The sequence below is a fragment of the Schistocerca gregaria genome, chromosome 1, assembly GCF_023897955.1.
Source record: "Schistocerca gregaria isolate iqSchGreg1 chromosome 1, iqSchGreg1.2, whole genome shotgun sequence".
NCBI classification, from domain to species: Eukaryota; Metazoa; Arthropoda; class Insecta; order Orthoptera; family Acrididae; genus Schistocerca; species Schistocerca gregaria.
In genome coordinates this window covers 239,675,472-239,689,378 of record NC_064920.1, presented here as the reverse complement: position 1 = coordinate 239,689,378, position 13,907 = coordinate 239,675,472, and positions in this window count along the sequence as shown.

Below are 13,907 nucleotides of genomic sequence, written 5' to 3'. Positions count from 1 at the left end.
TTATGTAATTGCTTCTCAGGGATACGCCCAAATATAAGAAATCTGTAGAGGAACTGACAGCTTTTGTCAGTTGGAGAACCTACGCAGGAGATGTCCGATGCAGACCAGGTTTCCAAGACTGTTCAAACAGCGAACGGAAGCAGGAAAGACTCTACCACAATACAGTGAAGTAGGTGGACAGCGACCTGTACGGAAACTTGTGGAAAGCGGAGTTTGCTCGCGTTCATGTGACGCCTTCTGTAACACTAATCCATCACTAGTACATGAAATGGGTCTCGTGCATAGCCCTGTGTGGAAAATCACTGGGTAACGGCAGTTACAATACAGCTATGCACCGAAAGTGCTGCTGGCTTTATTCTTCACATCTTGTTGAGCCAATGGGAGCTTGCCACTGTGTGTCTGCATCTACATCTACATGAGTACTCTGCAATTCACACTTACATACTTGGAAGAGGATTCATATTTGTAGAACCACTATCGTATTATTTCTCGACCATTCCACTCTTGAGTAACACATGGGAAAGATCAACACTTAAATTCTTCTTGGCGAACTCTGATGTCTCTTATTTTATCACGATGGCCATTTATCACAATGTAGGTGCGAGTCAACAAAATATATTCGCAGCCGGAGGAGGAAGTTGTTGATTGAAATTTCGTCAAAAGATCTCGTTGCACCAAGGAACGACTGTCTTTTAATGATTGCCATCCTAACTCGTTATCATATCGTTGATATTCTCTTCCTTATTTCATACTAACACGAAATGAGATACACCTCTTCGAACTGTTTCACTGTCTTCCGTCAATTCTATCTGCTAAGAATCCCATATCACGCAGCAATACTCCAGGAAAGGACAGACAAACGAAGTGCAGATGGTCTCTTTAGTAGATTTGTTGCATCCTCTAAGTGTCGTCAGTCGTCAAATTCCTGCATATTCTCAATTGTTGCAGTCATCATTTACGGACCGTTTGAGAATCCTCGTACCATTCGCATGGCTGTATAATGAAGCAGTGGCCTGGCATTGTCAGTGATTGGTTTATAGATCCGTTTCTGCTTTCTCACCGCTAAAATGCGACAACTTCTTCTGTGTCTCTGCGAGAAACATTCTCCTCATTGACGCAAGATACTCCTTTTATCTTCGTGCACATGTGTGAGTACATCATGGTGGAGCTCCAGCTCCTTAACGGGTCTCTCAAAGTTAGATACCTTCATGAAGTGCTGTTGTGTGGCCCGCTTGTTGAAATGGCGTGATCCCGTCTGATTTCTTCTTATGGGGTCATATGAATAGTCGAGACTAAGGAGGAACTCTTGACAAGAATTCGCTGCCTGTGGGCTTTCGATCAACAGTGAGATTGTTCGAAAGGGTATGACATATTTTTGGGCTATGATGTTATGCCCACATAGACGCCGTGGAACGTCATTTTCTGAGTGCTCTTTGCAAGCTACACAGACAAAAAAAGTTTGGCAACAATTTGCTTGATTTTAATCATTGTCAGCAGCCCAGCCGTAAATGTGAAATTATTCCATTACATCTGCAAACTATCATACCGAAACACAGTGTATTCTAGTAAGTCAAGAGAGGGAGTGTTACACACCTAGGCATTTTTCAGTCAGTCAGTGTGTGTGTGTGTGTGTGTGTGTGTGTGTGTGTGTGTGTGTGTGTGCGTGCGTGCGTGCGCGCGCGCGCGTGTGTGTGTGTGTGTGTGTGTGTGTGTGTGGAGATACTATGAAAAATAATCACGAAAATATATTCTGATCTTCGAGAAGAGTGTTGCCCTAGCTTCTTCATCTCTGGTGATGGATCTCTATCGATTCACATGACTTTAAAGTGACTAGAGGATACTCTTGTGTTCTACTGGTATCTCGATACTTCCGATAGCGTTAGCCGCGGAAGCTATTTGCCTTTCTGGGATCCCGATGTAAAAATAGCTGCCCCATGGTTTACATTTTTGTAGGCGAGGCTATCGAAGAGAGTCCAGTTAGTACGTTATACAGCTTAGCTGCTATTTAATTTCTAGAAATGAAGGACAAATATTAAAATAACTTTGTTGCTACTTAATTAACTCGCCAATGAAGTCTGTCTGTAGTATAACGTTCTGTTGCGTTTGTCGTTTTGATTCGTAACTGTAGTTGCCAGATTAATTGCGTTCCTGCAGTTATGTAATGTTTTGCAAAGGGAGTGTGCATGCTTCATAAAAACTTAGCAACAACAATCATTTTAAGACCTAAAATTTTGCTTTTTCTTTTTTCTATGTTCTAAGCTGTTGTGATTGTTCCCGAATACTAATTTATTTTGTGTGTACAACAGATTTCACCTCAACAAGGTCTTTTGGAGCTTCATGAGAAGATACGGGAATCAGTTCGATAAACGAATCTGGGTGAATCGGCTCAAGGTGCCCAGAGGATAGATGCTGAAAATGAGTGGCTGCATTAGATGATAGAATAATTATATTAAGATACCTTGTTAATACAGCTTATTAATAAATGTACTGATGTTTTTTAAATGGAGTTCATGATTTCTTTGACCATATTGAATTTAGTTTCTTGTATGTGTGTTAATAAAATTCAACAAGCTTCCCTCATTCCACTGACTTTCACACAATACTTCACATACTGCAACATGGGCTGTTCTTCATGGATGTATACGATCAAACACAATTTCGTTTAACAGCTGAGGTTAAAGGTCTATGATACTGACATTTATGTAATTGAGTCTACAGATGGCTACGTGTCTTCCACGCATCAACACAAGTTAGAAGAAGCTTTGACGTAAATGATAAGAACACGAAAGTTGATGTTGCTTGAATACAGCACTGTGTACACATACATATCCATGCACGAGAAAAGTAGGTGAAATGGGTCACCAAATCATTTCATAAAATAAATGCAATTAAGCGGGAGTTACGCTAAGAAAAAGACATAAAAGATTTGTAAAAAGAAGCTCAAAACAAAAAAAAAGTTAAAACTTGACTGGTTAAAACCATACTTTTGCAGAAATGTATGCTCTATTTCACTAGATTCAGGGTGTTAGTTGAGAACTAGAACAAAGATTTAGGAAGTTGAGAAGATAAGGTTAGAGTTTTTGCCGTAGTGACGGAGGTGGACCTCAACTTTCATTGACTAAGAGTGAGGAGGGAAGTTAACCATGAACCTTTTAAAGGAACTGTCCCATTATTTGTCTTCATAGATCTTCGTGACATATTGGTTGTCGCCTTGCAAAGTTGAGAGTGTGTCCACAACAAAACGATGAACTGCCTTGTCATTAGCTAAAAGGTGCCTTAGGTGTATTCGACCAATATATGTCACACAGATCTAAGTATACCCCAAATACTGTTTGCCGGTGGTCCTTTCCTTGAAGAAGGAATCCATCTGACTGAGGGCAGGGCACAAATTCTAGTGCTTGTCTTAGTAATTCATCTCATCCAATTGGCTGAAAGGAGCTAAGCTGTGACTAAACTTTACCGACCACAGCCTGTTACGCCTATGGTAGACGCGTGTGAACAATTTTTAAGTCGGCCGCATTTACTCGTCCAAAATGAAAATCAGTGTGCATTGAACTTCTGTGAATATGGGGAGAATTTTTCGCGCGTATGTTCGGTTTATGGATCGATCAACAGTTCACATATACTTGGATTTTGTAATGTTAGTGTATGCTTTCTACTTACAAAACTGCAAAAAAAAAAAAAAAAACCGCTGCAAAAATATTGAGTGCATTAAGTAATAGTGCAAGGCAAATGAAAGGTCAGCTCAGTTTGATTTTATGAAGAATGAGATAACACCCGTTGAAATTTTGGAAATACAGCAGAATGTCCATCAACAGATTTTGGTATGTCACTTGGTATGTCACTTTTATTTAACTTCTTGGTACGTAACAGAATATTTTTCGTGGAAGTATCGCAGATAGTGAGAGCAGCTTATTTATGTTAATACGAATACATAAATGGTGTTCTAAAAAAATACTGACAAGCCATAGGAACAAGTTTCTTAAACCAAAACAAGAAAAAATGTCCAGTAATTATGGGCTCAGAAGGAAAGGAAGTGTAGTTGAGGATTACGAGATGTGGGTTGTATAATTTCTGCTTTGGGGCAGAGGGATTCCAATATAATCTCCCATAAAAACTTTTTATAAAGTGAAATTATTTCTGCAGAAAACAGTTTCAACATCGAATATCTTAGCAAATATTTTTTTTGCTCGAACTTATAAATGCGATGCTTAAGGGGACATTGTATGTCCAATGCCACCAATGTTAAATTGTCGAATTTTGTGACCCATTATCTAGGAAACTTTTTTAAGACACCAACATACAGTTTTCCGTAATTACTGAATGCACCTTTCTAAATTCACTGAGCTAGAAATATTACTAAAATTGTATTGTGGTGCATGTCATCTTTTTTTTCAAACACTCTTTTTTGGCTGAATTTTGTAAATAAATGAACATAAAAACAAAACAACTCAGGATATTGTAATTATTCTAGTTCAATATATGTTGAATCTCACACATGGCGTGCTGTAAAAATTTCATGTCTCTACCATCAGTAGCTTTTTAGAAAACGGGTCACTTATTGCAAAGAATGTAGTTCAGAGATATTTAGGTTTAAAACATTTTTTAATACAAATTCTTATACAGACTTACATTTCTGCGTCTTTTATGCCCTGGCCCATAGTCTCTCTTCTGTGACACAGCAGCCCAGTGCTTGCCTCCGTTTCTTTCTTGCTTCTTTTGTCGTTTGCTGAGCAGCTAACTCTGCTTCACATACATGAAGCTCATCCAGTTCCTGCAGTCCTTTAGCTGTGTTCTCTCCAAATCTCACCCCTAACTTCTCCAGAACCTTAAGTCTTTCATAGTTCGCACCATTAAAAGTTATTACAGCATCAGACACTGCTCACTTTACAGTCATAAGGCCAACAAATAGATTTTTAGGCACACTGCACCACAGAACATTATTGAAGGACTCATTCACATTCTGGGTCTTCCCAGTTAAACATTTCTTTAGGAGCTCAGGAATTGACAAATCTCTGTAAATGGGTTTGATTGCCTCCATTACTGTCAAAGGAAGAGTATGTTTATGTGTAAACTCAAACAGGGTGCCAGAAAATTCAGCTTGCCTATATTTACACCAAGTGTTTGGTGGAGGTGGACACAAAGCATGATATGGCTTTTCATCAGTTGATATAGTAAAGATATTTGTTTGACAAGGTCTAAATTAGTGGTCCAGTGAGAGAGATAGTAGCCATGGTCGCGATAGTAGTACAGCTAGCTGGATAGTGGAGTAAGGTTTCAATATTAGTGTTTTACTCGTAGGAAAAAGTGTAATAGAGATCTGTAAGAAGCAGTAATCATTATTATTACACACTGATGTGGTAAAATGACGCATAATACAGCCTACTTTACATACAAAGATGACAAGCTGTAATTCAGAAAGCATTAATAATTATCACACGTAGATGATGGTAATATGATCTGTATGATAATATGAAGGACTGGCGCGATAAAAGGGATAAGGGATGAAAGAAAGTGCTCCACACAGCTCTTCTCATCTTCTCTAAATTGTTACGGTTATCCCTAATGACCTTCCCATAATATCCTGTAATTCGTCAATTACTTTGTCCATTAGTTTTCCAGCACATTTTATTGTCTTCCCATCAGACACTTTTGGATTACCCAGCCTGGTTTTTGGGTTATGCAGATGTGTTCCCATCCTTTTCTTGACAAGTCCCACACTGAAGTTCTTGAATAGGAACATCATATGGCTTATTGTTTTGTACCACAATGAAAGCCTTGCTGTTTCCATCACCTAAGTAATTCACATATCTGACACCTCTTTCCTTCTGCGAATGCTGGAAAATGTTAACTGTTCCTTTTACCTCCACTCCTCCACTTGCGCCATCATAATTTTTATACACTGCTGCTTACGAAGTAACCTGTTCTTCTGGTTCACTGTACAACCTTGGCAGTACTTACTGAGAGCTGCAAAACTTTTTCAGTGTCAATAGTTATTGCAGATGTAAAACCATTTTTTGAACTAAACCCACGCTTTTGCCAGGATCCATCCACAGAAATGCTGATACCTGTGTCACCCTCATTTTGCTCTACAGCTTCTGATGTAGCAGCACCCATTGAATCTTCAGCCACAGCATTTACAGAGTCCCCAATTGCTGTTACATATTTCGTACACCTAGAAAGTGGTTTTGGCAAATTCAACAAAGTGCAGAGAACATTACTGGCCCTTGCATCTTTACTAATGCATCTAAGGCCATAGAAAAGTCTCACATTAGTTTCATACAATTCATTACCTGAATACTTTGATGAAGTATGAAATGCCTTTTTCGTTTTTTTACTTCTGACATTGAATAATTAATGTAGATACAACACCTTTTCCACCTCCAATATCCTCATAAAGTTTAACTTCACCACCACAAAGACAGCAAGAGAGAGTTTCGGAAGGAACTTGTGCAAAGATTTGCAGATCAATAATGACGTTGTCCATAATATCATTACTTTTACCACTGTCACCCATTTCTAAAGTTATTTTACTTTTCCATGCACTATTGGGCGTGGTCACTTCACAAACATTATCCTGGTTTCCTTCGCTGGTAGCACACTTGTTTTCAAATACTTCAGAAGAGAAAGCAGGTCTCACGTATGTTATCCGCAAATTTGCGTTTTCGAAGTTACATTTATGCATAGTCATTTTATTTACATATAAAAAGCAATAGAAGTTAGCTTACTACAAAAATAGCCGATAATCTCACTAATTTCAACGAAAACTAGTATCAAAACAAAAGACTGATGTGTTTATTTGTGAAGCCAACTTGTGAGATGTGGCAGTGCACAAAACAAAGCAATTCACAGCCTTTAAGATTGTGTGGTTCCCAAGATATGAGTGCTCAACTGTGGCAGTATATGCGTAGCTGCAAAATTTGACAGTCACACATCAACATTCAAAATATTATTTGAAGGTCTCACAACTGACTGATCTTAAGGTATTATATCCCAAAATGTTCAGAAAGTAGAAAACAGAAAATGTCAAATTTTAAGAAATTTCACATACGATGTCCCCTTAACGTACTGAAAAGCATTGGTTATGTTGAAAAAATTGGTATTTATTACTGGTGTCTTTTACTGCTACACTGCGATCATAAATGAAGAAGGTATTAAGTTGTTCTAAGCTTGTAACATCTTTTATTGTCACTGAAAGTACATATACTAAGGCTAACCCTCTGTAGCTTCAACTTCTGAACGTGTTACCTTACACATAGCGAGCAATTCACCATTCATTCTTCACCAAATTACATCAACATCTTGTTCAGACATATGAGTTCCAGTCATTCCAGTGCTTAATGTATAATTTGTGCGAGTATTTGCTAACATTTTTTAATGTAAAAGTTTCAAGAGGTTCGTTTGCCAATGCTGGCAACAGTTTTTCCTTGGTAGGAGCTATGGAATGGAGTGTTCTTAGTTTCAAATCGACAGCTGATGGAATAACTGCAGGAAAAAGACCTCAATTTGGGAAAGCTGGCTATAATGACTGTGTTTTGATCATGTGGGGTTCAATACTGACATGTAATGATGCTGTTGGCAAGGGTGACAGAGCGGTCTGTCGGTAGCACATTCAAGAAGCCTCATTATGTTATAATTAAGGCCACTGTTGTGATACTGTACAGTCTGAAAAACGCATGAAGCAGCATAACGAGGCTGCAAGCAGAACAAGGAGATACAAATCAGAACCGTACCTGGAGTAGTCAGCATCAGGAACCCATATACATTGAAATGGTACATCTCTGACAAAGTTAGCAGTAATTAGTTTATTATTAACTTTTAGTTATTATTTCTGAATTACAGAATATTATCTGTGTAGGTAAAACAGGCCATATGAAGGGCAGATAGGGTAAAAAGGATATGTCCACTATTGAAAATTTTTCAGGAGAGCAAAAACAATGATTTGAAACCAAATAACTTTTGTCTTTCATAATTTATTTTTAATTTTTCTTAGTTATTTAGTAGTTTTAAGTATATAAATTTACAATTTGAAGTAAAAAGTACAGTAAAAAAGGCTATTAGGTATTTTTTCCTCCAAAAATAGTCAGAAGTACAAGCTTTTGTGGGGAAAAGGTGGTTTGTCCATAGGACTTATCCCATTTATTTCAATAAGAGAAACTACTTACAAAATAATAATTCTTCAAACGATGTTTATTTTTTATTTTTTTCACATAGTATTACAGTTAAATCAACTTTCAACTGTTACAAGTTAAGTAGTTATACAAACTACGATCAGAGAGTTTTGCCTTTCTGCTTAACTGTGTTGAGGGTTTTCAAAGAAGATGCTAGCTTTAGGTTCACAGAATATTGCTAAACTCTGTAGGTCTTTATATTTTGCTGCACTTATCGGAATGGGCCCTAAAATAAAAAGACAAGTGATTAGGAATTTAATTTTTTCTTTAATGATATTTATAAAAGCGTTCAATGAAAATAACTTACCATTATAGGAAAGGCCTGGTAGAATGAATTCTTCATTTTGTGGTGGCCGATTGTTCGTTTTCACAATGACTGCTTTTTCCCATGCTCCGTTGTATGTGGTCTGGTAAAGAATTTCTTCAGTGGTGTTGTCGGTCCTTACCTCTCGTATTGGCCGAATTGGAAAATTCCTCTTTGTGTAGAGTGGAGATAGGTGTTCTGTCCATTTCCGAAAAATGTTTTGCCCAATAATCGGATCACTGTTTTGTTCATTTCTGTTATAAGTTGAACTACAAAGGGTGAAGGTTTTCGCCAAGCTGCTTCAAAGCGTTCCTTCCAAGCTTCAGATGTCTCAAGCCAAGCTTTTGGGTTTAATGAAGCCATTTGTCTGTCACAATCTAAGTAGCTGTGGCCACGGACTGAATAAGTAAGAGTAATTTTGATAAAGCGCATCTCATGAGGGACCAAATAATGCATAAAACATAATACACTCCTGGAAATGGAAAAAAGAACACATTGACACCGGTGTGTCAGACCCACCATACTTGCTCCGGACACTGCGAGAGGGCTGTACAAGCAATGATCACACGCACGGCACAGCGGACACACCAGGAACCGCGGTGTTGGCCGTCGAATGGCGCTAGCTGCGCAGCATTTGTGCACCGCCGCCGTCAGTGTCAGCCAGTTTGCCGTGGCATACGGAGCTACATCGCAGTCTTTAACACTGGTAGCATGCAGCGTGGACGTGAGCCGTATGTGCAGTTGACGGACTTTGAGAGAGGGCGTATAGTGGGCATGCGGGAGGCCGGTTGGACGTACCGCCGAATTGCTCAACACGTGAGCATGTTTGGGACTGGATGAAGCGTCGTCTCATGCGGTCTGCACGTCCAGCACGAACGCTGGTCTAACTGAGGCGCCAGGTGGAAATAGCATGGCAAGCCGTTCCACAGGACTACATCCAGCATCTCTACGATCGTCTCCATGGGAGAATAGCAGCCTGCATTGCTGCGAAAGGTGGATATACACTGTACTAGTGCCGACATTGTGCATGCTCTGTTGCCTGTGTCTATGTGCCTGTGGTTCTGTCAGTGTGATCATGTGATGTATCTGACCCCAGGAATGTGTCCTGGGACAATGAATTCACGGTGTTCTTATTTCAATTTCCTGGAGTGTATGATGAAATTCTTATTTTGGCCGCCACATGCATCACAAAAGAAGTGTATTTCCTTGACTTCTAGTGGATGGTGATTATAAAAGAAGTCGTGTAGAAGAGAGCGCACGTCATCGCTTCCTCGTTTTCCCACAGTCTCGGTGTATAAGTAGAAATAACTTTGACCTGATGATAAAACAGTGACATTGAAAACATCCAAAGACAGCTGTCATTTACAATAGACATCATTAGTCGACACATTTGTGATTGGTAAGTTTCTGCCATAATCAAAGCAAATGGCTTCTTTTGCTACAGAAGTCCGACTATCACGACCTGCTGCACTTTTTTTATTGTAAAAAGTTTGAGCCTTTCTTTTGTAAAGTGTGTTTGATGTCGTTAATCGACGTAATTCGTTTTCTATTTCTTTTCTTTTGTCCGTATTTGTGCAGTTCTTTTTTTCAGTCTCCAAATCTTTAACTTTCGAATTAAATTCGTCACAAGTAGAACAAATGTCTATTCGTGGATAATCAAAGCTGATGTTGAATTCTGTTAAAAAGATTTTTCTGTAGTAGTGGTAGGACACCTTCACTCCTTGATTTTGTTCCTTAAACAATTCAAACATTCTTTTTACATTTAAATCTTGTTGCAGGTAAGTTCGTTTGGAATCTTTCAAACCATAATGATTGTTCCTGGAAGGAAATGATTTAATGTGGTTCTTAATCTTGTGAGGCCTAACATTGTGCTTTCCTTGTTTGCTTTTTGCACAAAATCCATTAGCTGCCAGACCAGTGCAAACACGTTCTACTCGTTTTTTCCGTATTTCGTGAAAAGAACAAAAAGCCTTTTTGCAGACGTCATACTCTACTGCTTGGCCCTCATTTTTACCGTGGACTCTGTATTCAAAAGTGGCCGAATTAGTTCTAGCCTCCGCTGCTGGTTTCCGAATACGTCGGCGCTGTTCAGGAAGAACAGATATCAAGCCTTTAATGTAAGTTTCTTGCTCGTCTTTACTTTCCATGAGATTAAACTGTTGAAGTATCGAATGTTTTACTAAATTTGGTACCACTTCAATACATCTAAGTCGACATTTACAGTTTCGGCCAAGAACATGAGTCAGTAGACAGATTTTTTTTCCTTACATCTGACATTCTACCACTCACTTTTCTTTTTTTCGTCCCTGAACTTCTTAGAAACTCATCATCATTCTCCATTGTTTGTGAATCCATTGTTTGTGAATCCTGCAGACTTTTCAACTGTTTTAGCACTGAACTGTGATGCACTAAAAAAAACTAAGAGCGACAAACTTTGCGCATTAAACTCCACTTGCCCGAGTTTAGCAGCACGAACTGCAAAGAAAACACACTATTGTACACTAACTATCGGAGCTTCTTATTCACTCGCGTCTTGTTGCGAGACGGAGGACACGATTGTGGGCCAGTCTAGAAACAAGTCTAGACGTGCCTATGAGTCATGATTCACGGCGCAACAAGCGCTGAGACTGATCCCAGTCTTCACGCAATTCCCATGAATCTTTGGACTGAACCCTTTTATTGCTCAAACGGAACGGACTGATCCCCTTTATCCTCGAATAGAGTATTCTTGTTTTTTTTATTTTTTATATTTTAGAAGGACCGATGCCATTTATCCTGCAACCAACAACACCATTCGAAAGCCATTGGTTCAATGTATAGCTGGGTATAAAAACATCCGTTTAGAGAATTGATGGACTTATCCCTTTTATCCCGCCAGCCCTTCATATTATCATACAGATCATATTACCACCATCTACGTATGATAATGATTAATTCTTGTTATATACCGCTTTCTGAATTACAGCTTGTCATCTTGGAATGTAAAGTAGACTGTATTATGCGTCATGTTACCACATCAGTGTGTAATAATAATGATTACTGCTTCTTACTGATCTCTATTACACTTTTTCCTACGAGTAAAACACTAATATTGAAACCTTACTTCACTATCCAGCTAGCTGTACTACTAGTACTGTCGCGACCATGGCTACTATCAAACATTTCGTCTCTCATTGGACCACTAATTTAGACCTTGTCAAACAAATATCTTTACTATATTTAGCATTGTTTCACGGCGCTGGACCCTTTCTAAAATCAAATGACAATGAAATCAAGACCGTAAGCTGTCGACAGCCTTTGATATACATCAACAGGGACAGCTGAAAATGTATGCCCAGCCGGGATTTGAAACCGGGATCTCCTACTTCTATTGCAGACGCTCTATCCATCTGAGCCACCGAGGGCACAGAAGATAATGCGACTGCAGGGATTTATCACTTGCACGCTCCCTGTGAGACCCACATTCCCAGCTTAACGTCGACACACTACATTCATAGTGCCCCTGCCCATTACACTCATTACTCGCGGCAGACAATCTTACCGAGACCCGTAAGAGTTCGGGCAATGCGTGTGCATCCAGCACAGGAGGAGGTCAATGGTCAGTTACCCTTAACTATATATGAAGATGGTATCTGTTCTTTCGGACATGTCCGAAAGAGCAGATACCATCTTCATATACTTTCTAACATTACTCTGGTCAACATTATTTGTTGAGTTTCTTGAAAACAGAACGGCACACCAGTAGCGTTTCCGACGTAACAATCGATATTTCAGCTCATTTTATCACCAGAGAAACCAAATACGTGGAATTATTCAGGATAATGCGATGGACAGACCTCCAAAAAATTTCTTAATCGATTGTCGACCTCAGCTGACCTCTCTCCATCTGCACGGAACGTTAATTGTCAGGGAATATTTAGATTAAAGTAGAAAAATTTCTGTTTCCATAGACAGATATGAGGAGACCCTCAAGGATGTAGAACACGTTTGACAACAGGAACACACAATAAATATTTACAAAAAAATAAATATGCTAATGTTCTCTCCACAGCTCTTAAGTCAAATGGTCTTCATGAATATGGAATAAGTTAAAAATCTGAAACACGTTTTAATTTAAGAGGTAATATTACAACTTGTGACAAACATATAAATGTATATGCACTGGACTGCGTTACTCTTCGACTGCTGTATCCATACATCCCCAAATAGCAACAAATTTATACCGTTTACTTACATTGAACACACTACTGCACTGAAGATATTCAGAAGTCCAATTTTACATTACTTGATATTATTAATAATAAATATTTCAGTTGGTTCTACCAAGAAATTCGTCAATGGAATAGAAGGCATTGACCACCAATAAATCCTTCAGGCTTCTCTCAAACTGAATTTTAGCTACTTGTAATCTTTTATGACAGCTGGAAAGTTGTAAATCCTGAATAATGGACACCTTTCTACACCAAAGTAAGTGACTTTCAATCTTTATGTAGACTATTTTTATTTTTAGTAACGATTCCATAAGCTGAGTCGTTTGTTCGACAAAGAGATTATTACAAGAGATCGTCTAATCTCAACTGAATAAAACACAATTTTTGTGCCATAAGCGTTTCGCCTTTATTCTTTGCAAGTCGTTCTCAGTGGCCTGGATATGTAAATATTTTTGTTTGTACTCTTTAGTTTACATTTAGGGCATTGTGTATATATTCTATAAACAGTTCTGTGGCTCGTTTGCTTATCTGTGATATAGTAACAATTTAAAATTCTACTCACAGATTTTGTGGATGTTGCTCTACGTGCTGTGTTCTTGCTCCTGTATTATAGCTGTTCCTCTATTGATAATTGACATTTGAATTTTCGTTTTTTACACTTCACAGTATTAAGAATAGAGAACACGTTTTGATGTTATTCCTAAAGCAGTGTAGTGGAAAAAGGGAAATTTCAAATGGCAATTATCAGAAGAAGAAAAACTATAATAAACGAACAAGAACACAGTGTGTAGAGCAACATCGACTAAGTATGGGAGTAGGACATTAAATTATTACTACATCACAGAAAATCAAAACGTGCCAGAATCGTTTATAACTTATATGTAAAACGCCCTGAACGTAAGTTAAAAAGTGTAAACAAAAAATATGCACATATTACAGCCCACTGAAGAGACCTTGCAAAGAAAAAAAAGGCAAAACGCATATGGCACAAAAATGGCATTTTATTTAGTTGTGATTAGACAATTTCAAAGTAATAAGTATCACTATGGCGTAATATTATACGCAAACTGAAGACGACTGGATTGGAAAATTCGATGACAAAAATTTTAATTATTTATGACAAAGATATAAAGAAGCAGTAGTAGTATTGGGAATCAATAGTTTATATTCATAGTTACTTGAACAGGCCTCTGTAGAATGTTCTTACAGTCACACTGCAAA